This window comes from Brachyhypopomus gauderio, chromosome 16 (assembly GCF_052324685.1).
Source record: "Brachyhypopomus gauderio isolate BG-103 chromosome 16, BGAUD_0.2, whole genome shotgun sequence".
NCBI lineage: Eukaryota > Metazoa > Chordata > Actinopteri > Gymnotiformes > Hypopomidae > Brachyhypopomus > Brachyhypopomus gauderio.
Window position 1 is genome coordinate 12,355,081 of NC_135226.1, and position 6,335 is coordinate 12,361,415.

A 6,335-nucleotide genomic window follows, 5' to 3' on the forward strand; every position below is an offset into this window, starting at 1 on the left:
TGATGGACCGTTTAAAAGTTATTGAAATTATAAGATTAAAACTCACCACCACAAATAGACAAGAGGTAGAAATACACATATAAGGTATGTAGGTTTTTGTTTAGGATGCCCTTAATATATGAGAACTTGTTTTATGGTCTTATGATGGACCGTTTAAAAGCTATTAAAATTCTTAGATTAAAACTCACCACCACAAATAGGTAAGAGGTAGAAATACCCATATCTGTGTTTTAGGTTGTTGCTTAGGATGCCCTTGATATATAAGATCTTGTTTGGTGGTCTTATAATGCACCGTTAAAAAGCTATTGAAATTATAAGATTAAAAACTCACTACCACAAATAGGTAAGAGTTAGAAATACCCATATAAAAGTTGTAAGTTTTTATTTAGGGTGCACTTTGTATAATACAACTTGTTTGGTGGTCTTATGATGGACCATTTAAAAGCTATTGAAATTATAAGATAAAAACTCACCACCACAAATAGGTTAGAGGTAGAAATATCCATATTTGAGTTGTAGGTTGTTGTTTAAGATGCCCTTAATATATTAGAACTTGTTTGGTGGTCTTATGATGGACTATTTAAAAGCTATTGAAATAATAAGACAACAATGGACTACAACACATAGATAACAGCTATGAATACCCATCTCTGATGTATAGATTGTTATTTAGGATGCACTTTGTGTAATACAACTTGTTTGGTGCTCTTATGATGGACCATTGAAAAGCTATTGAAATTATTGAAGAAAAAAAAACAGTGTGCAGTGCTCTGGGGCCTTTACTACCGCCACTTGCATGCGTGTTAACCGTGTTAATGTAATTTGTAGACGGTGCCTTAGACGTTGTAGCGGTCACAATAGTACATTTTAAATAAAATGTTGTCTACAACTTAAAATATATATATTCCCGGCGTAAACAAAGTTGTAGGTATTTGTTTTGTATGCCATAAATAAGAGTTTGCACATTTTGGCACTTTTGCTGATTCTGTCTTAAAATTATTGAAGAAAGAATTCCGAATATGCGAATATGCGAACGTGAAACCAACTTTACCGCAGTCATCTGATGTACATCGTATAAAGCCATTTCATATATTAGTAGGGAATGATCTGAAATGGCGTCATTTTGGGGGATGACTGCCAAATGTTCTATGTTTAATCCGTAAGTAAGTATTAAGTCTAAGGTGTGTTTACAGCGGTGGGTAGGCCCTGTCACATTTTGGGCTATACCTACTGAATCTAGTATGGAGTCGAACGCGATTTTCAGTGGGTCTGATTCATTTTCATAATGAATGTTGAAATCACCCACAATTACAAATCTCTCGATGGTTAAGACTATTTCCGAAAGAAACTCAGCAAATTCCTTAAGAAATTCTGAGTAAGGACCCGGCGGTCGATAGATGGTCACTAGTTTAAGCTTTGTTTTATTGCCTATAAGATTATTGCCTATTTCACTTATCAGAGCCTCGAATGAGTTAATAGAGGTGGTTGGTTTTACAGTAAAACCTATATCTAATTATATAATTATTCCCACGTAAACTAATTATTCTGACATGCAAACTGTCGCTGTGACTCCAGTATTTTCCACACCTGCTCTTTCCTCCCAGGGTTCACAGGACTGACAAAGGTGTGGCAATAGCGAAATATGTGACAACACTGAACACAGGACCATCAGGCCAAGAGGAGCAGGACGTTCTCCCCACTGTGTGGAAACTCTAATGGAGGCTGGAGAGAAATGCCTGACCTTCCATCGATTCACTGGTCTGTTTTTTAAATCTCACCTTATTCTCTGGGCATTTGTCTTAATCTGCAAGTATTTGTGTTTCAGATCTGCACAACCCCACACCTGTGACATGCTGGTGCTCTGTCTCTCCACCGCACCGTGGCCTCTTAGCGGGGGTCAGACATATGCTAGTGAGATAACATTCTGTTTGAGATCCAGCACTGTAGGGTCTGCTAATGACATTTCAAACGAGACACTCTTGAAATTAACGACAGACGTGATGACATTTGTGGGTCAAGGTTGATTTGGGTCAGAACTGCAGAACTGCAGGCTGGAACCTGATCTGCCATACACATGCTTGATCAGGATTGACTGGGACTGCTGGGAAGGGAAGAACACCCTTTAACCAGATCCAGGGGTGGTTGAGTACCCAAAAACGAGTAACGATACCCAAAGAGTATCGTTACTTTAAAATAATAATTACTCAAGAAAAAGTAATTTACTTAAAAATAATTATTACCGAAGTAAAAGTTACAGTAAATGACAGTAATAACATAAAAACAATATAAATGTAAATGAAGTCTTGTTACTTCATTCGCTACTTCAAGTATCATGTTTCTTCATTGCATCTCTGGGCAACAGTTACTTTCTTTTGATTTATGTATGTATGTACCACAAACTAAAATATGTGGTCAAAATGAATAGCATAATTATATATACTGTATAAAGTTTGTGAACCACCCAAACATGGTCATTTTTCCCTAACCAATCTCTAACCACATCTTCTGTAATCACAAACGAGTGTCTCACATATGCTTTAGGGGACTTTTGCCCACTCCTCGAGGAGGTTGGAGGGACACCTGACATGTCCCGCCCGCTTTAGAGCTGCCACAGCATTTCTATGGGGTTGAGGCCCGGACTTCGACAGCTTCAACTCCCTGACTGATGGCAGGATATTCTGGTCAAGAATGTGTTGTTATAGAAGTTGTTGACATTTGTTTAATAATGTTTGCAGCTCCGGAGGCAGAGAAGCAGACCCAGACCTTCACGTCTCCACCACCATGCTTCACTGTTGGGAGGAGGTTCTTCTCTTTTTGCAGTGTTAACTTTTCTCCAAACATGGAACCTGTGATTATGGCCAAAAAATTCAATTTTGGACTCATCTGTCCAGAGAATGGACTTCCAGAAAGCCTCTGGTTTGTTCAAGTGCTCTCTGGCAAAGTTGAAATGAGGCTTCCTCAACCCTCCCATGAATGCCATGTCTGTTGATTTTTCACCTGATTGTAGATGCATGTACATTTATCCCACATGTTGCCAGATAGGTCTGCAGCTCTGAAGGTGATGTGTGGGTTTGGCCTTTACCTGAATTATTATTTCTCTTGCATTTCTTGGTCTAGGTTTTGATGGCTGTCCACTTCTGGGCAGAGTTGTGGTGGTTCTGAGTGATGGTGAGTAAGATAAAAATGATTTATCTTACAGTGGATGGATGGAATTTTTTGGAGATGCTATTGTAACTTTCTGCAGACTGATGGGCTGTCACCATCTTCTTCATGATGTTCTTGGATGTCTTCTTTCCTCTTGGCATTGTTGATATGTATGTGCTTTACACCTTTCCACAACTACGGTTTCGTTGGTCTCTTCTTTCTCCATTTGAATCAGTGTGGCTCAAATATTTTCCCAAGGATGTCTCATTTCATTGGGCTTCTTAATTGATTACTTGAGCACCTAATTGATTTGACCAATGCAGCTATAGTTCAATTACTTTTTTTACACACACACATGCACGCACGCACACAAACACGCACACAAACACAAAATAATTTATATATATATATATATATATATATATATATATATATATATATATATATATATATATATATAATAGCCCCAGACCCCTCCCTTTGGGTGTGTGTATTTGTAGTCTGCATTTATATATGTACTTCCTGTGGGTGTGGTTGTTTGTGGATGTGTTCAACCATCTGGATAGTGTAATGTGTTACGTGTGGTGCTCATTCATTATGTGTTGTGTAAGTATATTGTGTGAGTCAGTCTTGTCCCGTGCTTGTGTTTGTGTGAGTCCTATCTATGTTATATGTCAGACCTATATTGGACACACACACAATAGACTCACGTCTATTACACTCACGTCTATTTCACCCACGTCTATTACAGCCACATCTATTACACCCACGTCTATTACACCCACATCTATTACAGCCATATCTATTACAGCCACGTCTATTACAGCCACGTCTATTACACCCACGTCTATTACACCCACATCTATTACAGCCATATCTATTACAGCCACGTCTATTACAGCCACGTCTATTACACCCACGTCTATTACACCCACGTCTATTACAGCCATATCTATTACAGCCACGTCTATTACAGCCACGGCTATTACAGCCACGTCTATTACACCCATATCTATTACACCCACGTCTAATACACCCACATCTATTACACCCACATATGTTACACCCACGTCTATTACACTCACGTCTATTACACCCACGTCTATTACACCCACGTCTATTACACCCATGTCTATTACACCCACGTCTATTACACCCATGTCTAATACACCCACATCTATTACACCCACATCTATTACACCCACATCTATTACACTCACATATGTTACACCCACATATGTTACAGCCACATCTGTTACACCCACATCTATTACACTCACATCTACTGATTGATCTACTGGTAAGTTGATGTTCAGTTCTTCTTCTACTGTTGCTACCCCTGACAGGCCAGCTATATCACTACACTGCATGCTCTCTGCCTCTCCTGTCCACACTGTTAACCCGCTCCTGTGGCTTGTGAGTTGATGAAATTTATCCGCTACTTCATAAATTTACCCCCATTTGGCCAGGGGTGGGTGCTAATTTCCCACCCTGATTACAGCCCTATCTGTTACAGCCACATCTATTACACCCACATTATTACCACTGCAGTCTTCTAGTACTGTGTCAGTCTGAGTCAGGAGGTCCCACAGGATCGTTGTCTTGTTGTTTATCACAACTCTGTATGGATCCTCACATTTGGACGTTGGGATGTCTGCCTCATATGTCTTGCATATGTTCCTGAATATGAGCCCTTGACACATAGTTGTGTTTTCTAGAGTATGCTAAACTTACAACCTGGGAAAAGGTGCTGGACTGTCTTAGAGCAGATTAGTAATAAATCAAATATATTTGATTTGATTTGATTAGTAATCAGAAGGTTGCCAGTTCAAGGCCCTTAACCATCAAATGCTCGAACGAGTTGTAATTATAAGTTGTTTTGGATAAATGTATTAGCAAAATAAGGAAACTGTCTCTAAGCTGTTTTTTTAAGTCGACTTTTCCAGTCACTGGTAGGTTTGTCATTTGCCACCCCTCTGCTATCTCTAGATGGTATATTCCATGGCTGATCCTGCTAGAGGGCCTCCTCTGTTTCCACGGTGCCCATGTCCCCACGTATTTGATGCACTCACTCATCAGCTCAAACTTGGGGGCCTTTTCTTTGATGTAGTCATGGATGTTTGATGTCTCAGCCTGGACAGTGTATTTTACACTTTGTGGGAATCCCCCCCCCCCTCCCCTTTGGACATTGAGCATAGAGCGTAGTGCTCTGTGCATTGTGAAGCAGACGTTAGCATCTTCGAGCTCTTCTCTCGGCCAGCGATTGATGCCTGCTGGGTATCCCATGACTGGCAGGGCATCCTTGTTTATGGCTTTGATCTCATTATTCTCATTCAACTGGCTCTTGTTGATGCTTCAGTTAGATAAACTGGTTAAGAGTACTGACCTCAAGCAAGTAGAGGGGAAAAACTCTTAATGCCAAAGTTCACCTACTTCTGCACGACCTCTGAAGCATGTCAGAAAAAAAAGGAAGTCAAGCCACATCAGACAGTGTCTGGACAAACATCAAATCCTGGAAGAACTAGGATTGAAAGTTCTATGGATATTGGGATATTCAAACAAACCATAGAAGGACAAAATTTGATGTGTGTGATGATACATATACACATAAATAGACACACCAATGCCATGCTGTATTCAAGCATACATGCACAGTTCCAGCACAGTTCATACCTAGTTGCTGTTTACAGCCCTGTATAGATATTTAAATATTTGCATTTTAGAAGGAGTCCAAACTGCTGAGCCGAGGTTCCAAGTTGGCATTGTTTTCAAACAGAATATTCACTTTTGGTGTGAGCTTCTGTAGGGCATGCTGCCAAAGGCATGCTTCTGGAGTCTTACTGAAACAGCATTACACACCCTTAACACCCAGAGGCAACCCTGACACAGATTCACTGTTTTAAACAAATGGTCAATAAAACACTTAATTAGCATCAACATCTTAAGGAACCGAAGCATATTAAGTACAGTGGATATGCTGTCTGGATGAGGCACTTCATATTTACACACTCACACTAGTTCACAAAAAAATGTAATTGCAAATACCGTCAGACCTTTTGTAAAATCTAATACAGGTTAATTTGCATAACACATACCTGCACAGCAGTCATATCAAGCATGTACCGCATATTGCTCATAATCATGGCATTTTCACAGCAAATATGATGAAATACATTTAACATATTCTGTTT

The 6,335-nt window shown here is 39.6% G+C and overlaps 1 protein-coding gene across 1 annotated transcript in view; it reads right to left on the reverse strand.

Annotated features, from left to right (window-relative positions):
- lsamp (limbic system associated membrane protein) overlaps nt 1-6,335 on the reverse strand; it is a 303,186-nt gene that overhangs the window by 225,544 nt on the left and 71,307 nt on the right. The gene's annotated exons all lie outside the window — the stretch shown is intronic.